General features: G+C 43.0%; 1 protein-coding gene across 15 annotated transcripts in view; it reads left to right on the forward strand.

Annotated features, from left to right (window-relative positions):
- The window catches only part of LOC140106274 (uncharacterized), a 203,231-nt gene that overhangs the window by 49,197 nt on the left and 131,608 nt on the right, over positions 1 to 22,426 (forward strand). For all 15 annotated transcript variants that reach the window (XM_072130613.1, XM_072130619.1, XM_072130614.1 and 12 more), the window contains exon 3: positions 21,059 to 21,103. The gene's annotated coding sequence lies outside the window, so the exon portion shown is untranslated. The remainder of the gene's footprint in view (positions 1 to 21,058; positions 21,104 to 22,426) is intronic.

Consider the following 22,426-nt stretch of genomic DNA (forward strand, 5'->3'; position numbering starts at 1 on the left):
GTTGGATTTCAATTAGGCACAGTCTGCCATTTGTCCTTTTTTATTTTACGTTTATTTTGTTTAATAACTCAGCGTCATCTCATCTGGCATGGTAGTGTGCTTTCATACTTGGCTAGAAAATAGCCATAGGAGAATCCAAACGGCTTACGCCTACAGTAGCGTTATATATTTGATTTCTGGTTGATCTGCTGGTGGCTGTACTTGCTGCAGTGCATCTACTAGCCAATTGTGAGCAATTTGTAGTGAGACTTGCGACCGCTGTGTTTTGCGCTTAGTGACGCACATATCCATTGCAAAGACCGAAGTGGGAAAATTTAGTAGGGGTTGGATTTCAATTAGGCACAGTCTGCCATTTGTCCTTTTTTATTTTACGTTTATTTTGTTTAATAACTCAGCGTCATCTCATCTGGCATAGTAGTGTGCTTTCATACTTGGCTAGAAAATAGCCATAGGAGAATCCAAACGGCTTACGCCTACAGTAGCGTTATATATTTGATTTCTGGTTGATCTGCTGGTGGCTGTACTTGCTGCAGTGCATCTACTAGCCAATTGTGAGCAATTTGTAGTGAGACTTGCTACCGTTGTGTTTAGCTCTTAGTGACGCACATATCCACCTCAAACACCAAAGTGGGAAAATTTAGTAGGGGTTGGATTTCAATTAGGCACAGTCTGCCATTTTTCCTTTTTTATTTTACGTTTATTTTGTTTAATAACTCAGTGTCATCTCATCTGGCATAGTAGTGTGCTTTCATACTTGGCTAGAAAATAGCCATAGGAGAATCCAAACGGCTTACGCCTACAGTAGCGTTATATATTTGATTTCTGGTTGATCTGCTGGTGGCTGTACTTGCTGCAGTGCATCTACTAGCCAATTGTGAGCAATTTGTAGTGAGACTTGCGACCGCTGTGTTTTGCGCTTAGTGACGCACATATCCATTGCAAAGACCGAAGTGGGAAAATTTAGTAGGGGTTGGATTTCAATTAGGCACAGTCTGCCATTTGTCCTTTTTTATTTTACGTTTATTTTGTTTAATAACTCAGCGTCATCTCATCTGGCATGGTAGTGTGCTTTCATACTTGGCTAGAAAATAGCCATAGGAGAATCCAAATGGCTTACGCCTACAGTAGCGTTATATATTTGATTTCTGGTTGATCTGCTGGTGGCTGTACTTGCTGCAGTGCATCTACTAGCCAATTGTGAGCAATTTGTAGTGAGACTTGCGACCGCTGTGTTTTGCGCTTAGTGACGCACATATCCATTGCAAAGACCGAAGTGGGAAAATTTAGTAGGGGTTGGATTTCAATTAGGCACAGTCTGCCATTTGTCCTTTTTTATTTTACGTTTATTTTGTTTAATAACTCAGCGTCATCTCATCTGGCATAGTAGTGTGCTTTCATACTTGGCTAGAAAATAGCCATAGGAGAATCCAAACGGCTTACGCCTACAGTAGCGTTATATATTTGATTTCTGGTTGATCTGCTGGTGGCTGTACTTGCTGCAGTGCATCTACTAGCCAATTGTGAGCAATTTGTAGTGAGACTTGCGACCGCTGTGTTTTGCGCTTAGTGACGCACATATCCATTGCAAAGACCGAAGTGGGAAAATTTAGTAGGGGTTGGATTTCAATTAGGCACAGTCTGCCATTTGTCCTTTTTTATTTTACGTTTATTTTGTTTAATAACTCAGCGTCATCTCATCTGGCATAGTAGTGTGCTTTCATACTTGGCTAGAAAATAGCCATAGGAGAATCCAAACGGCTTACGCCTACAGTAGCGTTATATATTTGATTTCTGGTTGATCTGCTGGTGGCTGTACTTGCTGCAGTGCATCTACTAGCCAATTGTGAGCAATTTGTAGTGAGACTTGCGACCGCTGTGTTTTGCGCTTAGTGACGCACATATCCATTGCAAAGACCGAAGTGGGAAAATTTAGTAGGGGTTGGATTTCAATTAGGCACAGTCTGCCATTTGTCCTTTTTTATTTTACGTTTATTTTGTTTAATAACTCAGCGTCATCTCATCTGGCATAGTAGTGTGCTTTCATACTTGGCTAGAAAATAGCCATAGTAGAATCCAAACGGCTTACGCCTACAGTAGCGTTATATATTTGATTTCTGGTTGATCTGCTGGTGGCTGTACTTGCTGCAGTGCATCTACTAGCCAATTGTGAGCAATTTGTAGTGAGACTTGCTACCGTTGTGTTTAGCTCTTAGTGACGCACATATCCACCTCAAACACCAAAGTGGGAAAATTTAGTAGGGGTTGGATTTCAATTAGGCACAGTCTGCCATTTTTCCTTTTTTATTTTACGTTTATTTTGTTTAATAACTCAGTGTCATCTCATCTGGCATAGTAGTGTGCTTTCATACTTGGCTAGAAAATAGCCATAGGAGAATCCAAACGGCTTACGCCTACAGTAGCGTTATATATTTGATTTCTGGTTGATCTGCTGGTGGCTGTACTTGCTGCAGTGCATCTACTAGCCAATTGTGAGCAATTTGTAGTGAGACTTGCGACCGCTGTGTTTTGCGCTTAGTGACGCACATATCCATTGCAAAGACCGAAGTGGGAAAATTTAGTAGGGGTTGGATTTCAATTAGGCACAGTCTGCCATTTTTCCTTTTTTATTTTACGTTTATTTTGTTTAATAACTCAGTGTCATCTCATCTGGCATAGTAGTGTGCTTTCATACTTGGCTAGAAAATAGCCATAGGAGAATCCAAACGGCTTACGCCTACAGTAGCGTTATATATTTGATTTCTGGTTGATCTGCTGGTGGCTGTACTTGCTGCAGTGCATCTACTAGCCAATTGTGAGCAATTTGTAGTGAGACTTGCGACCGCTGTGTTTTGCGCTTAGTGACGCACATATCCATTGCAAAGACCGAAGTGGGAAAATTTAGTAGGGGTTGGATTTCAATTAGGCACAGTCTGCCATTTGTCCTTTTTTATTTTACGTTTATTTTGTTTAATAACTCAGCGTCATCTCATCTGGCATAGTAGTGTGCTTTCATACTTGGCTAGAAAATAGCCATAGGAGAATCCAAACGGCTTACGCCTACAGTAGCGTTATATATTTGATTTCTGGTTGATCTGCTGGTGGCTGTACTTGCTGCAGTGCATCTACTAGCCAATTGTGAGCAATTTGTAGTGAGACTTGCGACCGCTGTGTTTTGCGCTTAGTGACGCACATATCCATTGCAAAGACCGAAGTGGGAAAATTTAGTAGGGGTTGGATTTCAATTAGGCACAGTCTGCCATTTGTCCTTTTTTATTTTACGTTTATTTTGTTTAATAACTCAGTGTCATCTCATCTGGCATAGTAGTGTGCTTTCATACTTGGCTAGAAAATAGCCATAGCAATAGGATAGCATTGTTTGGTTTTAAAAACTCAAAAACACAAAAAAAAAAAAAAAAGTTAAAAAAAAAGTTAAAAAAAAATTAAAGCTATAACTCTCATTTTAAAAATGTTTAACCCGAGGGCTAGGGGTAGAGGACGAGGGCGGGGACGTGGGCGTCCAACTACTGCAGGGGTCAGAGGCCGTGGTCCTGGCCGGGGTGAGACACCACCTGCTTATGAGGGAGCAGGGGAACGCCGTAGAGCTACACTCCCTAGGTTCATGTCTGAAGTTACTGGGACTCGTGGTAGAGCACTGTTGAGGCCAGAACAGTGCGAACAGGTGATGTCGTGGATTGCTGACAATGCTTCGAGCAATTTGTCCACCAGTCAGTCTTCCACGCAGTCCACCCATGTCACCGAAATCGCCACTCCTCCAGCTCCTGCACCTCAGCCTCCTCCCCCCCAGTCTGCCCCCTCCCAGGAAAATTTGGCATTTGAACCGGCATACTCTGAGGAACTGTTTTCTGGACCCTTCCCACAGTCACAAACCACTTGTCCGGTTGCTGCTGAGCAATTTTCCGATGCCCAGGTTTTCCACCAGTCACAGTCTGTGGGTGATGATGACCTTCTTGACGTAGTGGAAGTGTGTAAAGAGGTGTCCGACGATGAGGAGACACGGTTGTCAGACAGTGGGGAAGTTGTTGTCAGGGCAGGAAGTCCGAGGGGGGAGCAGACTGAGGGATCGGAGGATGATGAGGTGACAGACCCAAGCTGGGTTGAGAGGCCGGGTGAACACAGTGCTTCTGAGACGGAGGAGAGTCCTCGACCAGAACAGGTTGGAAGAGGCAGTGGTGGGGCCAGACGGAGAGGCAGGGCCAGAGCTGGTGCATAAGCGCCAAATGTGTCAACTAGTGAAGCTCCCGTGGCGAGGGCTCTTGCGGCGAGGGCTAGATCTTCAGAAGTCTGGAGGTTCTTTAAGGAAACACCGGATGACCGACGGACTGTGGTGTGCAACATTTGCAAAACCAGGCTCAGCAGGGGTTCCACCACTACTAGCTTAACTACCACCAGTATGCGCAGGCATATGAATGCTAAACACCCCACTCAGTGGCAACAAGCCCGTTCACCTCCGGCCGTGCACACCACTGCTCCTTCCCCTGTGTCAGCTGATAGTCAGCCCCCTGCCCAGGACCCTGCCACAAAAACCCCATCGTCGCCTCCACGATCCTCAGCTCTCCATACCCCAGACGCTGGAGCGGAAACACAAATATAGTGCAACCCACCCGCACGCCCAAGCCCTTAATGTGCACATCTCCAGATTGCTTAGCCTGGAGATGCTGCCCTATAGGCTAGTAGAGACCGAGGCCTTTCGCAACCTCATGGCGGCGGCCGCCCCTTGGTATTCGGTCCCCAGCCGCCACTACTTTTCCCGATGTGCCGTCCCAGCCCTGCACCAGCACGTGTCAGACAACATCACCCGTGCCCTGACCAACGCCGTTTCTGACAAGGTCCACCTGACCACGGACACGTGGACGAGTGCTGCCGGGCAGGGCCACTATATATCGCTGACGGCACATTGGGTTAACTTGGTGGAGGCTGGGACCGAGTCTGACCCTGGGGCTGGTCATATACTGCCGACGCCGAGGATTGCGGGGCCTACCTCGGTCCAGGTGTTTCAGGCCTACTATGCCTCCTCCTCCTCCCACCCCTCCTCCACCTCCTCCTCCAAACTACCATCCGTGGGCACGGCGCCATCAGTCGGTAGCTCTAGGCACAGCAGCAGTGCCGTTGCTAAGCGACAGCAGGCGGTGCTCAAACTGCTGAGCCTAGGCGATAAAAGGCACACCGCCCAAGAGCTATTACAGGGCATCACGGCGCAGACTGATCTGTGGCTGGCACCGCTGAACCTGAAGCCAGGCATGGTTGTGTGTGACAACGGCCGTAACCTGGTGGCGGCTCTGCAACTCGGCAGACTGACACATGTGCCATGCCTGGCCCATGTGTTAAATCTGATAGTTCAGCGTTTCCTCAAGACATACCCCAATCTGTCAGATTTGCTCACGAAGGTGCGCCGCATCTGTGCGCATTTCAGGAAGTCCAGCACAGATGCTGCCACTCTCAGGGCAGCGCAGCGCCGCCTCCAACTGCCCGCTCACCGACTGTTGTGCGACGTGCCCACGAGGTGGAATTCAACACTGACCATGTTATCCAGAGTTTACCAGCAGCGCCGAGCCATTGTAGACTGCCAGATGTCAACTTCCACCAGAACTGGTAGTCAGGTCAGTCAGCTTCCTCAAGTCTACAATGAGGAGTGGACGTGGATGTCTGATATCTGTCAGGTGCTGAGTAACTTTGAGGAGTCAACACAGATGGTCAGTGGCGATGCCGCCATCATCAGCCTCACCATCCCGCTGCTTGGCCTGTTGAAAAACTCTCTGATCAGCATGAAGTCGGAAGCTTTGCGCTCGTCACAAGAGACGGGGGAAGAAGATTCCCTTGTTGATAGCCAAAGCACCCTTAGGTCTGTTTCTCAGCGCATATCGGAGGAGGTGGAGGTGGAGGAGGATGAGGAGGAAGAGGAGGAGAATGTTGGCGAGACACAAGAGGGGACCATTGTTGAGTCCTTCACTGTTCAGCGTGTATGGGCAGAAGAAGAGGAGTTGGAGGAGTTGGAGGAGGAGGAAATGGACAGTCAGGCCAGTGAGGGGAGTGAATTCTTACGCGTTGGTACTCTGGCGCATATGGCAGATTTCATGCTAGGCTGCCTATCCCGTGACCCTCGCGTTCAAAGAATTTATTCCAGCACCGATTACTGGGTGTTCACTCTCCTGGACCCACGGTACAAGCAAAATCTTTCCACTCTCATCCCTGCAGAGGAAAGGAGTGTGAGAATGCATGAATACCAGCAGGCCCTGGTTCACAAGCTGAAACAGTATTTCCCTTCTGACAGCGCTAGCGGCAGAGTGCGTAGTTCTGCGGGACAAGTAGCGAGGGAGAGTAGGCGAGCAGGCAGCTTGTCCAGCACTGGCAAGGGTACGCTTTACAAGGCTTTTGCCAGCTTTATGTCACCCCAGCAAGACACTGTCACCTGTCCCCAGTCTCGGCAGAGTAGGGCTGATCTTTACAGAAAGATGGTGAGGGAGTACGTAGCTGACCATACCATCGTCCTAAATGATCACACAGCTCCCTACAACTACTGGGTTTCAAAGCTGGACATGTGGCACGAACTGGCGCTGTACGCCTTGGAGGTTCTTGCCTGCCCTGCCGCTAGCGTCTTGTCCGAGCGGGTTTTCAGTGCAGCTGGTGGCATCATCACCGATAAGCGTACACGCCTGTCGACTGACAGCGCTGACAGGCTGACGCTTATTAAGATGAATAAAGCCTGGATTTCTCATAATTTCCAATCTCCACCAGGTGAAGGAAGCTCAACCTGAATAATTGATCCACTCCTCCTCCTCCTCATTTTCCTCCTTCTCCTCCTCTTTGTACAGTAAAGCAGAGGAAACTGGCTATTTTTTGACAGGGCCCACTGGCTCTAGCTATAGTACTTTATGCATTTAATTTTTCTGGAGGGCCACCGACCCGGTCCTCTGTTTTAAACAATTTTTGGGAGTGCCACATACAGGCACTCAATCTATTCAGTTTTTCTGGAGGGCCACCTACCCGGTCCTCTGTTTTAAACAATTTTTGGGAGTGCCACATACAGGCACTCAATCTATTCAATTTTTCTGGAGGGCCACCTACCTGCTCCTCTGGTTTGAAAATTTTTTTGGACTGCCACATACAGGCACTCAATCTATTCCATTTTACTGGAGGGCCACCTACCTGCTCCTCTGGTTTGAAAAATTTTTGGGACTGCCACATACAGGCACTATCCAAATTAAATTGTCTCCATAGCAGCCTCCACACGTTGTCTCCATTGCTACCTCCAAAAGTCGTCCATATAGCTGCCTCCATACACCGTCCCTTTATCAAACGAGGTGTGTCAGGCAGAAATTTGGGTTGTTTTCATGGATTCCACATCAAAGTTGTTAACTTTGTCGCCACCCTGCTGTGTTATCCACAAAATATACTGGCAAACTTTTATCATTTACCAATATTATTTCAGCGCTTCTTGCGCATCTGTTTACATTCCCCTCACCCGGCATATCCTAAACTTATAAGAACGCTACTACACTTGATCTTATACAAAAGGTTCTTAGAAGTGCTGTTTGGGGAGTAGCCTAGAGACAGGGGCTTGGATTGGCGAAAGCTCGCCTGGCAGCGGAGCGCCAGCTCCATGCGCATCAGCCGCTTCTTGCGCATCTGTTTACATTCCCCTCACCCGCCATATCCCAAACTTATAAGAACGCTACTACACTTAACTTGGTGCAGGCTGGGACCGAGTCTGACCCTGGGGCTGGTCATATACTGCCGACGCAGAGAATTGCGGGGCCTACCTCGGTCCAGGTCTCAAAGGCCTACTATACCTCCTCCCAACCCTCCTCCGAATTACCATCCGTGGGCATGGCGCCATCAGTCGGTAGCCCTAGGCACAGCAGCAGTGCCGACGCTAAGCGACAGCAGGCGGTGCTCAAACTGCTGAGCCTAGGCGATAAAAGGCACACCGCCCAAGAGCTATTACAGGGCATTCCACATCAAACTTGTTAACTTTGTCGCCACCCTGCTGTGTAATCCACAAAATATACTTGCAAACTTTTATCATTTACCGATATTATTTCAGCGCTTCTTGCGCATCTGTTTACATTCCCCTCACCCGGCATATCCTAAACTTATAAGAACGCTACTACACTTGATCTTATACAAAAGGTTCTTAGAAGTGCTGTTTGGGGAGTAGCCTAGAGACAGGGGCTTGGATTGGCGAAAGCTCGCCTGGCAGCGGAGCGCCAACTCCATGCCAAGATCCAACTAACATAGTTTTAACTGCAGCACCTTTAATCTACTACTAGTTCACTGCCTCCATACATGGTCCCCTTATCAAACGAGCTGTGTCAGGCAGAATTTTGGGTTGTTTTCATGGCTTCCATGTTAACTTTGTCGCCACCCTGCTGTGTAATCCACAAAATATACTGGCAAACTTTTATCATGTACCGATATTATTTGAGCGCTTCTTGCTCACCTCCTTTGGTTCCTCTCTGCCACCCATTGGTTTGAAGCCTGAGTCCATTTAGGGTATGTCGCCATGCCACTCTCTAGCCTGCTGCCGCTGCCTCTGCATGCCGTCCCCTATAGTGTCAGGGTCAATTATTGCATGTTTTAGATGCTATCTAGCTTCATTCTGTCACTCTGTCATGGCCATGCTGTTGCCCATAATTTTGGCATAATGGTGCGATTAAGCAGCCTCAGAGGCATCCATGCATGCTGCCCCTGCTGTTTCCTGTCCATTTCCGTGGTGTTTCCATCCTTTTCTGAGGTTCCCAGGTGTTTGGCCAAGCTTCCCTGTGCAGAGCCTTGGTCCCCTTGAAAAATGCTCGAGTCTCCCATTGACTTCAATGGGGTTCGTTATTCGAGACGAGCACTCGAGCATCGGGAAAAGTTCGTCTCGAATAACGAGTACCCAAGCATTTTAGTGCTCGCTCATCTCTAATTAGGATCTATTCATGTTACATTTATATTTAAAAGATTTTTATTTCATGAAAAATCATGGGTAAATCCACAAGATAACTGCAACCAGAAAATTAGAGTAAATTGAAAAAAAGTTGTCAATACAATTCTTAGGGCTCTTTCAGATTGCCTTTGGTGCTTAGCTTCAGTTGCGCATCCATTTAGTTTTGTTTCTGTTGTGTATCAGTTTCTCTTCCGTTTTGTCTCCGTTTCCACAAAAAATAAAATGGAAGGTTTAACAATGCCTTGAAAACATCACACCTGGTTCTTCAGCCTCATTAGTGAAAAAAAACAAATGGTTCAACAATTTTTTTTGGAGATCCATTGACTTCTATTGCCTTCCGTGAAAAAAATTGGACATTTTTCGTTATTTTTTCCACGGTCAACAGATCAAGCCAATGTGAAAACACCCATAGAAATCAAATTTGTGAGGCATCTGTGGAAATCACTGAACCAAGGAAGTGAAAAAACAACGGCAATGTGAAAGAGCTCTTAGATTATACTGTCCTAATCTAATGTGTATGGGGTTGACCCATTTTTCCCTTAATAAATGAGCTTGGAGGGATTAGGTTTATGGATTGAAGCCATCAGCAGGGTATCTGGCAGCAGCTCCTTCCTCAAAAATGCTCTGCTGAGCTGAGTGTGCCGGTTTATGGAGATTAAGAAGGAATATCTGTTCAATGAAAAACCATTGAACCAACAAACGTCTAAGACGAATGGCCGAGTTTAGTCATGTTTTGAAAAATATTCTACAATAAAAGTCACCTCCCGTTTCTCTTGTCTCAGACAGTCAATTCCCTTTGGTAATAGAGATTTTAATGGAAACCAAGAAGCAATTTTCCCTCCGCCATGTTACCCCAAATAAAACAATGCAATGTCTGAGGCAATCACTTTGGGATTTACTTGGCAATGTGTTTGTTGTTATTATCCAGCTTTTCTTATCTGTGTGCAAACACTGCAAAAACATAGCTCTTTTGTTTAGTTTTCGACAATTTCTTCATCATGTTTCTCTGGTGTTGTGTGAGAGAATCCTGAATCTGTTAGTTCAGCTGGCGAATTTAGGAAGATCTCTGAAACCATGCAGAGAGAATGTTTGGGAGGTGGGCGTCTATAAAACATGTCTTCACCGCAGGTTGTAGAAATGTATCCCTGATTAGGTGACCGAGAGTTTTTTGACTGAGATGTTATGAAATTAGATTGTAAGTAACGTATCTGAAATTTAAACGACCAGATGTCACCATTAAACTCTTTGTTCCAATAAATCACAACAATGAATATGAAAGAAATAAAGTTCAGCACCCTGAAAGCGAGTGATATAATTAATGAATGCAGAAAGTAAGAAAAGCTGGTATATAATACCAGAGAACAAATAACAATATTAAAATCTACTAACCAATGTACCCTCTTATTGAAACTATTGTAAGTTTGTTCCTGCATATGGTATGTGTCCTTTATTAGCCACTGATGTCCCCCACTGTGAGCTAATGCAGAGAAATGCTGCCAAATAATAGAACATTTCTGCAGTTCCAAGCTTTCTTCTATCATTCAGAAGTAAATCTTTAGCCCTCCTAAGGAGAGATGAGCCAACCAGATGTTCGGGTTTGGCATTTTGGTTATGCTGCCTGACCCAGACATATTGATGGATTGGCCGGCAAATAGCCAATCCGGCAAATAGGTGTTTCTAGCAAATAGCCATGGCTATGATTGGACTTTGCTAGTTGCTAGGAGTGTCAATTTGCTGGTTAATTTCTTCACCTTGGGCTCCAACGGGGGTACAACAGGGGTACAAAGATCTGAGACCCCGATTAATCAACAAGTTAACCCCTCTCCACAGGGGCTGAAGAACCCCTTTACATTTTTTGCAGCATTCATCATTTATATCTGTAGATGCTCTTCCTAATATTTACTGAAAGCCTGTCTGTTCTCTTTGTATAGTGTTTTTATGCTAACCTTTTGCACTTTAAGTGGTATCAGACTATTGGGGTTGACTCCACCTTTCATATTTATTATCGGTCTAGATTATCATGACCCCGTCTCTGGTTCACTGCTTGGCTTTTCTTGGACCACTTTTGGTAGATAGAACACACTACATACACAGAAAGGTCAACAAGATCTCCTGTTTTAGAGATAATCTGTCCCAGCAACTAACCATCACATGGCTTTGGTCAGACTTGCTCAGATCCTTTTATTTGCCCATTTGTCCTGCTTCCAGAACATCATTTTCAGGAACTGAATGTTCACTTGTTGTGTAATATATCCCATGCCAAAACAGGTACCTTTGTTATTGGTTAATCCATGGTATCGGATTCCCTGGTCTTTATGGTGTATTGTCATACGAGGTCTGATATGTTCTTGATTCCGTCCACTGGGTGGCTATAAATGCAGAGTTGTGGTCCCGTGCTGTAATATGATGTTTGTCGAGTCATTAAACTAAGCCCTCTTTAAGGGGGCATTTTTGTGCAAGGCAGTTCACTTGAAAAGGTTATTTGAGGACAGTTCTCACTATAGACCGATCACAGGGCCTCTGTGCTTGAGCTATCATCTGTAGGCAAAGTATTCGATGTTGACTTTGTAGTGATTTGTGTCTCTTTTATCGTGATGCTGTTCAAACATTGAATTTTTAGGTCTTTTTGTATGTGGAATACTTCATTGTCATGTACGCATTTAGCCTGATCATTAATCCTTATATATACATTGATCATTTACATTCTTTGAATGATCAATAAACTATAATGACTCCTTACAGGTGGCGATGATCAAAGCGCACACTGTGCATTCAGTTTTCGCCATTACTCCCCATTATTCTCTGCATTCCTCTATAGATTAATGTGCGTGCAAGGAAGTCTTTCTTCAGGTCTGGAAATTCCACTTTTTATTACTGATGAAAGATATTGCAGTACAGGCAATATCTTTTTTCCAGGTTGTCCTGTTGTGCCTTTCCTGGTTCTGAATTTTAATATAAGTGGATGCGGACTGCGTTCTTGGCCGTTTGGAGAAAATGTTCATCCTAATGTAGTCCTACAAACAGTAAGACTGTCCTACAAATGTACTACATATGTTAACTATTTTTTGGTGTCAATTCTGTACATCATGGAGCTGTTAAGGATGTATGAAGAGCTGAGCCCTCTGCTGTATATTGCCACCAACGCAGTGTGAGCGCCGCCATCTTGGTTTTGATTGCTGCTGCTTATGATACATCGGGGAGTGATGATCAGTTGCCATGATAGCCTGGAGTTTTTGTAAGACTCCAGCACCTGTAATTTCTTAAGATATGTAACAGTGTGCCAGTGACACATCCTGGATGTGCCATTGGATGCATATAATAACAAGCCTGGCAGCTTCAATCACATGGAGGAGCAGGGAACATGTAATACGTGAAATAAATCATAAGTAACCCAGTAACATGAAGTCTATAGCCTGTTCTGTGTGAGCACTAATGGTTAATAGCTTATGTGCAGAGAGCTGCCAAGTACAAGGTGGGGAGGGGAGCAGCATGAGGTGCAGAGAGAGACAGATAGTTCTGTAGAATCAATGACTGGGATGGACTTGGATAGGGAACAGAGGAGATCTTGTACCTCACTATTCTATGTAGGAGACATCTGAACACATTCAGCTGTGCTACATACATAGACAGGTACATGACATCCTCCCTTGTGAGCAGGGAGCAGCAGCCTCTTGTTTACAGGAACAACACCAGGGCTTGTCAGCATAGGCAGAGGAAAGAGCTAGGAGGGAAAAGGAATCCCCAGCACTTCAATTGTTAGAAAAATATAAAAACTTCACTTTATGTAGACATGTTAAAAAGTAGAGATGTTCATCCATAGAAAAAGATCTACATATTTCGAGCCATGAAAAAGCTACTTCAGCTGTGAGATAATCTGAGGGTATAGCAAAGAAGCTGTTGTACATAGGTAACAAAGATAATATGCAAAGTTTTTCTACATCCCAAGAGCTATTGATTTGTGGGGAAAAAAGTTTACGGTTGTACAGTTAGTGTGGCCAAAATCAGACCATCTAGGGGCCCACATCCATTGGGCAAAAGAAACAGTAATGCCCAGTTACCAGACGGTTTATTAATACATTTCTAGGAGAAATAAACAGAGGAGTGAAACATAAAGTTATTAGAGTGTAATTATTTAATGAGGAAAATAATAAAAGGTGTGACTAAAACTGTCATGTCGAGAAAGGGGACTGCTGCTCTTTAAATCCTATTGCTTTATCTTTGCAAGTGATATATTTAGGAAAAGGTTTTTAGGGAATCGTTCCCTTCTTCCTGTGATGGGCTCCAATCCAATTTTGTGGCTTAATATACAGCTTTTACTTGGAGCTGTAATACAGCCGTGTGAATTAAGGCTTAGAGGACAGCGACATGATAGACATCAGCAAGTGGTGTGTTGTTGGCAGTCACTAGATGAAAATCCAGGACTTGTCACATCTGTATATCTCTTTCAGCATAGTACCAGAAGGACACTAAAACTGGTGCAATAGAATAGATTGCCAGTGTTTGTCCTAAGTGCAACAATGGATAGATTGAACTTTTGTCCCTGATGTGACAATGTGTTTTGATGTGACACTGCTTCCTTCTGCCTCCTGCTTGGGTTTTATCCCTGTCAGTGATTATAAGCAGTAGTCAGAGAACAGCATTGAAATACACTTGAGATTCTGCACACAGCAGGGCTGATTTGCTATACCAAGCATCTCCACAGTACAATTATGGTTCTGTACTTAGTAAATGTGGTCAGGCACCAGGGGTAGTGGACCCACTGGACCACCACGGACAATGACGTAAGCCAAAACCGTAAGCGCAGTCTAAGTGGTACCTGGTTTTCACCAGAGCCCGCCGCAAAGTGGGTTGGACTTGCTGCTGCGTGGTACCACCAGGTCGCTCCACAGGCGTGACTTTGTCCGCTGTGGCGTCCAAGGCGAAGTACAACGTCATATAGCAGAATTGTAGTTAGGGGCATGCAGGAGGTCAGGACAGGAAGCACAGGATCAATGTTGAGGACGTAGCGGAAGTTCAGGACAGGCAGCACAGAATCAAAGTCAATAACGGAAATCAATATAAGCTCAGGGCATAGGGAACAAGCTTTCTGAACGGCAACAAGGCACAAAGATCCGGTGGGTTGAGCAGGAAGAGGTTGGCTTACCAGGGATCCATGGCTTAAGTGAAGTGCTCCATTGGCCCGGCCAATGCAGCACTTCACTATACCAGGGATTCCAGGCATGGCCAGCACCAATCAATGGTACGGTGGCCCTTAAAAGAGCGCCCTAAGAGGCCAGGATGCGTGCACTGGACCGCCAGAGCAGGAATGAGGACAGGTGAGTCGGACCGCTGGGCACGGAGAGGAGCACGGGTGAGTCCGCGAACCGAGACGTTTTATATATAAATATTAAGAAAACTGCACCACTTGACTTAAAATTTCCGTCTTTCAAGCACCAGAATGGCAGAGGTGCTGGATGTGGACCCAGAACATCCATTTTAGTCTCTGCGTACAATGTTGTAGTATGCTGTCATGCAGCACCTGTACCTTTACTTTAAATCTGGAATAATACACCCAAAAAATCTTCAAATGCCATATCCTACATGAGTCTACACTAAATCTATACTGCTGACAGCTCCAATAACATTAACGCTTACAAATGAATAAAGACAATAGATTATGTGTAGAATAAAACTTGTTTCATCTCCAATATCACTGTTATAAGGAAAATAATAATAATAATAATAATAATAATAATAATTGCATTTCCCTATATCCAGGGATTATAAAGGAAATTACCATCTATCCCTAACATGTAACTAATATGTCCTGACAATATAAACAGGTTATTAGTGGGGATATAATCCGACCTACATTGTGATCTCATAAAATGGGTCCATTAGATCATAACCGCTAATTTCCTCTGCAGACAAGTAAAATAAACTTTCGTCTTCTACATCAAAAGACTCTGAGTTGAGTGATGCCTTGCTGCATGATATGTTAGTAGCCTTCAGTGTACACCGAGTCGGACAAGTGGCTGCGATCCTCCTGGAAATCATTTGTATGGCATAAAGGGATTAGCGTTGCTCTCTTAGCTTTTGATATTTGATTGTCAGCTTGTGACCTCGGATGAACTGATGTCCGCCTCTACAAGAAAATTTCATTAGTTCACCTATCTTCCAGGCAGCATAACAAATAGAGCAGGGAAAGTCCTGATGCCCTTGAAAAACAATCTGCACAGATGGGAAGTTGGTCGGAAATGTTTTTTTTTTTACATATTTTTTTGGTAACAAAAAGCAGACATTGCATTTTCTTTCTATATCAGTACAATGTTACTATAGTTATTGCATCTGGGAATGCTCTCTTAATTTCTATGGTTTGATAAAGTCATAAAACTTCCACTCAGACAGTGATTGACATGTATGTCAATACACAAACCCAAGCCTACATTTGCCTGACTGACACACGAGCATCTGTACATGCCCTTATCATTTATCAATAGCTTAGCATCTTGAATAAGAGTTAGGAAATATGGACACGAAAGTGCTTGTTTTATGAACTGGTGAAACACTTCTGCACTAAATGTGATACCTTTTAATGGACCAGTGCCCACAGCTGTTGTCCATGCGACTGTTCCGTTGCACCAAAATCTGGCACACTAAAATTCATGTAGACCCTTAAGTGGACTTGGCTCACTCCATCATGTTTGTACTGATCTCTACTTCATGCTCCTTCTTGGTGTCAGCAATCCTTCTTGGTTTATTGTACATATAGAGTGTTATTGTAAGCCTCTGATATTATTCTCCCTCTAAAACGGCTCAATCGGCTGCTGGCTTGAGATTTACTTGAGGAGTGTCCCTCAAGTAGATGCTGGGCAGGACAAGGCTGGAGAAGCGCATAATTAGGGTGAGGACAAGGCTGGAGGAGCCACAGGAGTGACAGTGCCTCATTATCATAACTTTATAATTGTTTTTTCAGCAAACCACTCAGTTTAGGGATTAAACAAGATATGTTTCTGCATCAGTATAGCTACAGCATTCTCAAGGTATGTTTAGTTCATAATGTATAAAAGCATTGTAGATTTGTTCTAAATTTACGAATGTGTTAAACGTGTAACTTGTCAGTATTATACCTAAATTAAAATGGATAGAAAGTATAATTGTATAACAATATTTATCACTGATTTTACATGCAAGACTTATTACATACACTCAAACTACCCACTTCTCTGCTTTTGTTGGAAATGTGGAATTGAGTTTGAATTTTCTCACTCATCCTTTTGTTTGTTTCTCATCACCTTTCCCATGTATGTCTCCGACACCTAAGACCTTGAGGCATAAGCAAGAATCAAATAGCATGTGCAGATGCCCTTCTCATATCCAAGCTTACATCTCAGCATGCAGTGAGGTTGAAGGTCACTAGACTACTTTTTTCTTTGTCTGCACTGGAGGTACCTTGTGAAGGTGGTGATTTCTTATGTCATGAATCTTCTTGGGAAAATATACTTAGGTTTTAGTTTTGAGTGTCCTACTAATTGCTGCCATTAGACCCTCCTTTTATCACAAAAGTACTACAGTCTATGCTACTGCTGCTGCTTTACACCTTGGGATAACCCTTTGGACCAGATTGCTTGTCTACATTTTCTGCTGTTAAAAAAAGCAATGGTCTGCTAAGCAAACAGTGAGGAGACATGTTGTCATGACAGGATTGTCATGACAAGGTAGATTATAGAACAACTAAATATTTGTTGCAGTCTATTTATCATTTCTGAAATAAATTACGCAGGTTATAATAGTAAACTTTGTAATATTATTTACCAAGTAAAATAGTTTCTCTGTACCTATTTCTGCTTCTTTCTCTTGCAGCGAGCAGTGTATCTGAAAGTCTTCAGAGACCTGTCCAAGTTGGGAACAATTCCCATCTCTGTTAGGTTTTCAGTTACTTCCTTTAGCTATTTTGATCCAAAACCTTGACTGGTCAAACACACAAAACAGATGCAAGTCATTCAATTATACCTTACCTCTGAATACTTCAACCAGTTACACACAAACTTGTGTATACATTCCATATGGTGGCACAGTCCCACAGACTGCAAACAGTGCTGTACACTGGAGTCCCTGCATTATATAGAAATATAATGCAGGGATGTTCCCTTTGCTGGCTGAACAGCCGCATCGGAACAGTTCCCTGTATTTGTAAAAAGGGATTTTGTGCATTATCTGTTACAATGTGCCACTGGCTTATAAAGACCCAAGGCTGTCATGGCAACCAATTGTCACCAATCAATGACGTCACCAATCCAATCCATTCCAATATGACGCGCCACCGAGTTTTGACTTTGGTGGCTTTGCCAACAGCAATCAAATGGTTGACACCTGTGAACAGTGCTAACACAGTGGGTGTTTCCTGCAATATGCAGAAAATGCCCAGCTTGTATGGAGAGGGCCCAGCACCCTAAAAAAATGTACCTGGGTAAAGATACTTGTTGTCTATGAATACGATTACCACCGCACTCTTTCAGCAGTGGCCAAACATGCCCTATTGAGGCATCCCACCCACCTTGCCTCAGCGTTCAACTCCACAAGACAACTATGGGATATTGTAGTAGTTCCTGGACATTTCATGGCCATTTCATATGCAAAAAACTAGTTCCTTAGTTCAATCACTCCTGCAGAATTGATCATATCTAATGTCAGCTGTCCTCTGTTTCTAAGGGACTATATGGTTACATTTATGGAAAATTAGATTCACACAGGTGCATTCATCAATAACTTCTAATTGAATAAATGTAAATATATGGGAGATAAAATACATTAAATGTGATTGCTAAAAGGGGAATACCACTTTAACATAAACGTGAACAGGCCCTTAGAGAGATAAGCAGACTAATGATTAACTCTTTCCATACCTACATGACATTTGACTTGATGATTCAGCTCTTTGAGATTAGACTATACTCCTGTCTATAAAGTGCTAAGTCAATGGAAACATTTTCAGGTTCATTTATACCTCAGTGGAGACAGGACCTGAAAGTTGATTTACTTTTTTTTTTTAAAAAAGAAGGAAGGCAGAGGTAAAAGAATGGCACAGTAATATATTCCTATAATAAAGTATATTACAAAGTTTACTATCATCATCTACATTAGTGATTTAGAAATTTGTTGAAAGTTAAGCTACACTTGCATGCCTGAAGCAATCCAGTACTATTTCTCTAACTTAAAGAGGACCTGTCACCCAATTTATCGGCACTAGGAGCTGCTTACTAAAGTAAGCAGCTCCTAGTGCTTGATCAAACGCCACAGTGTTAGAGTGATAGCGTTACCGGAAACCTCCGGTAACGCTATCAAACACTGTGGCGGGGTACAGTGTAATTGTCGGACAGCTCGCAAAGCTGTCCGACGTATTCATGAGGGGGCGGGGTTGGGGCGTGGCTAGGGGCGGTGACTGCCACCTAGCGCGCGGCGGTCACTGCCGGCCTATGGGGTGAGTGGGGCGGTCCGGGGAAGAGGCAGCGCCTCAGAATGCCCCCTCAAGAATACATCGGACCGCTTTTGTAAGTTACTTTAGTAAGCAGCTCCTAATGCCGAACATTTAGGTGACAGGTCCTCTTTTAACTTAAAAAAACATGATGTAGTAATATGTTGTCTGGAGTTCTGTACACTAAGTGTCTACACGCAACCTATAGGCAGTGATAAGAGTTTCAGATTATCAAGGATTACCCTAACTTGTTGAAATTGATAACTAAAATGCAATGCATCACTTTATACTCATTTCACATTTCAGCTTTACAGTTCACTCATATTTTCTGCAAACAGAAATCTTTTCCTGATTGCTTAAGTTTTGAGAAGAATTGCACTATAAATCGTAACCCAGAGATCTAGCTGTAGAAAATGCATGCAGCTGCATAAATAAATATAACCACTATAAAGCATGTAACACCAGAGCCATACACAAGTTTTATTTATCCAACACATAAAAACGGATCGTTTCATGGAGGCGAATTGTATTAAATGTCCTGGTGACCTCTGCATGGAATAGCTTTAGAAAAGTGAAGTGTTTTATACTGCTTTACATCTGTGCCTTCGTTCATTTTCCATGTAATGGAAATAATGTGGAGGAGATGGTGTGATTGCTCCTTGGCAGGAGATTTTGAACATTTTAACAAGAGATCAGATCTTTGAGGGTAAAATAATATATTTGTTTTAAACTCCTCTGCAATTTTTAATGGATTTTAAATCACCTCTGTGTTTAACCCATTATCTTATAATATAATGGAGTTTACACTTTGGCATTTGTTTTACGTGGGGTGTAATTTCCATACTGCATTCTGTATATAGATTTAAACATGAATGAACCAGTTTATTGATTGGTTTACTTCTTGAATTCCTGAGATAGAAAGCACATCCAGGCCATACACATTCAAAAAGGCAACTTGTTTACAAAAAGGCTAAAACAGGGGCATCAATACAGTGGTAGCAGCCATGGCAGCTGCTATGAGGCCCCAGTGTCAAGGGGGCCAACACCTGACCTGCCACACTAAAGAATGGAGGATGTGCACCATAATATACATCTAAAGCTGCACATTGTATAGCATAATGGGACTCATTTACTAAGGGTACATAATTTGTAATGTATCTACTTACAGCTGTTGCAGGGGATGAATGAGAAAATCAGAGTTGTGGGATAGTGGGTATACAAACAAGGACTCCTTTCCCTATGTTATGGATTTCTCTTGGTACTTATTTTTCTGATTTTGACATGATTATTATTGATGTTCTCAGATGAAAACTGTATCCAGGGTCTCCGGCTTGTGCCGCTTCTGGCCATCCATCATGTTTATTACTACACAGTGACTTGGGACATGGTTATGTCTGTATCGCTGTCTCTAAAATGACTGCCGTGATTGAGCATTTATCTTCTACATTTCAACAAGAATATTCCTTTAAACATATCAATACTCTGATTCTTTCTCTTGTGTTCAGTGAAACTTCTCCAGCTACTTGTAGTTACAGAGTCATGTTGCGTTCTTCTGGAGTTAGTGTGGGTACAAGTGCTGTGTATTTTATGATCTGCTGCTAGAAGTGCCACCTACTACAGACAGCAGCTGGGAATTCCTATGGAGCCGCCAGATTGCATAAGATACTCTTGCATCAGGACTGTTTACAAATCTGACAGCAACGCAAGAATCATATGGAGATGTATCTGACTAATTCTCCCTGATATGTGTCCTGTATTCAGCTGGCAAGATCAATCCATCTGTTGTACGATCTCATATTAGGCAATGGATATGTCCAGTAGTTTTCATTAAAATACAAATAGACAGGAAAAATTCCAACTTTCTAGGCTAGGGGCAACAAAAGGTGCAGTTGACTTCTGAAAGTAGAATATAAATTAAATGTTGAGGAATAGCTGGTTTATGGTTTGTGGTCAGCCAAGGCAAAGTCTGCAGCTTTCAGTTTTTCTCAATCCATGTCTCTTTTGAATTACTGGTAGTGATGAGTGGACCTGAACCACAGTATTTGGGTCTGTGCCAAATATGGCAGGCATAGGCAGGCAGGAGGAATCTACCATCAGATCTACTTCTAAAAGTAGTAATGGATTCCTCATGGTAGGTTTCCTTTAAAGGTGTTTTCCGGATATCCTGGAGCAGGGGTAAACAGAAAAATTACAGATACCTATAAGCAATATACATTTAGGGACCAATTCCCTGAGATGTCTCAATAATTCATTACATTGGCTTTGATTCTTGCACTGTATTTACACAGAGAGAAGAGAGAGAATGAATTTTTCACATTGTAAATGAATCCTGTTTTCCTATAATTGGTTTTCCAGTCAAATCAAAGCAAACCTCTAAACAGTCTAGATAAAGTCTAGTATCAATCTTCATTTAGCTGCTATCCTATGAAGTAGTGACAGTAGGGAATCCGCCTTTTGCTTGCTAAGCGTGTCTGGCATAGTTATTGCATGTATCATCTACCATCTGCATAAATGCTCTGTTACATTGGCCTACAATATCAGTACTGAAATGGTGCATTGCTGTGACGTCTATCACTTACCATCCATCATATCCATACAATTTCCCATAAAGCATTTCATTTCTCTCCTCCCTAACTGGTTTAATTCTCTCAAACCAGGGCCTCCTGGAGCAAGGGGCAAGAGAGGACAAAATGGGGTGACAGGTACGGCATGTTTTCTTACTGGGATGGTATCCACATTATAGTGTTATTTTTTTTCTTGTATAGTAATATTTTTATTTGACTCATTGTAATTCTGCAAATGTAGAACATATGAATTGGGTTCTGTATCGCACTGTACATTCCCATACTAATTTTCGATACTGTAATATGTGTACCTTTATTATAAATAATTACACAGAACTTACTTTGGTCAATTTACTTTATTAGTGAATAATTTTTCTCTGCTTAAATATTAAAACCAGATGTCCTAAATCCTACAGAAACAATAAAAATATGAAGAGATCTGAGATCACTGTATTTTACTTAAGCGGTAAGAGAACAGAACAGCAAAGCAAGTGTTATGCTCCATTTACATGAGCGTGTGCGTCGCCCAGGCCAAAACCTGGGTGGAGAAAGGTTCCTTGTCCCTCCCTTCTCTATATAAAATCAGGTAGCTCACTTACAGTACAGTGATACATGGTGTGGTCACCGCACCTTGACTGGGTGGAATAGACCTCTATGGAGGCAATTTGTGAGGCCATATTCATGTCACAAAAATGGCCGTGTTCGGAAAACTTAACTATAAAGTTACTGACAAAGTAAAGTTTCCGCACAGCTACAGGTAGCCTTTAACAACAGTTACAACAATATTGTTACCATGCTGCTTGCTGCATTCTATCCTGAGCTATAGGGCTAATATATATATGAGGCTATCTGTAAAATCCTCTCAGCTTCTTTTGAAGTGGGCGGGACTTATTGGTTGTGACATCAACTGAAGCCAGAGCACTTAGAGTATTCATTTGAAACAGGAGAGCATGTTTGTAATTTGACAACATGAAGCATGCTTGTGACATCACATGCTTGTGACATCACATGCTTGTGACATCACCCAAGGTCCTATTTTCTCTACTATAGCCCCTCCCAAGAAGCATCTTGTTGTCTCTAGCTGTTCTATACAGTTTCCCATTGTTACCGGAAAGCTGGAGAGCAGCCTGGGTGAGCAAGGTAAAGCCTCTGCTTGTAGCTAAACACCTGCAGATAACTAATTAGAGTAAATTAGAGAATTGCTTATTTTTGCTTAGTGCAGAGTTAGGCAAAAGTTTTTATACTTTACAGTTATGATATCATACCAGAATAGAAACATATCCCCTGTCCATAGGATGATAAATGTCCCATCTATTGGGGTCTGGGCACTGGCACGCCAGAGAACAGGGAAATAGGGATGAAAGCTACATGAAGTGTCCAATGCCATCTATAGCAATACCTCTCATTCTCTTTCTGCCCTTCTTTCACTTGTATGGGACAGCAAGGACAATTTACAATTTG

This window comes from Engystomops pustulosus, chromosome 11 (genome assembly GCF_040894005.1).
Source record: "Engystomops pustulosus chromosome 11, aEngPut4.maternal, whole genome shotgun sequence".
Taxonomy (NCBI): Eukaryota; Metazoa; Chordata; class Amphibia; order Anura; family Leptodactylidae; genus Engystomops; species Engystomops pustulosus.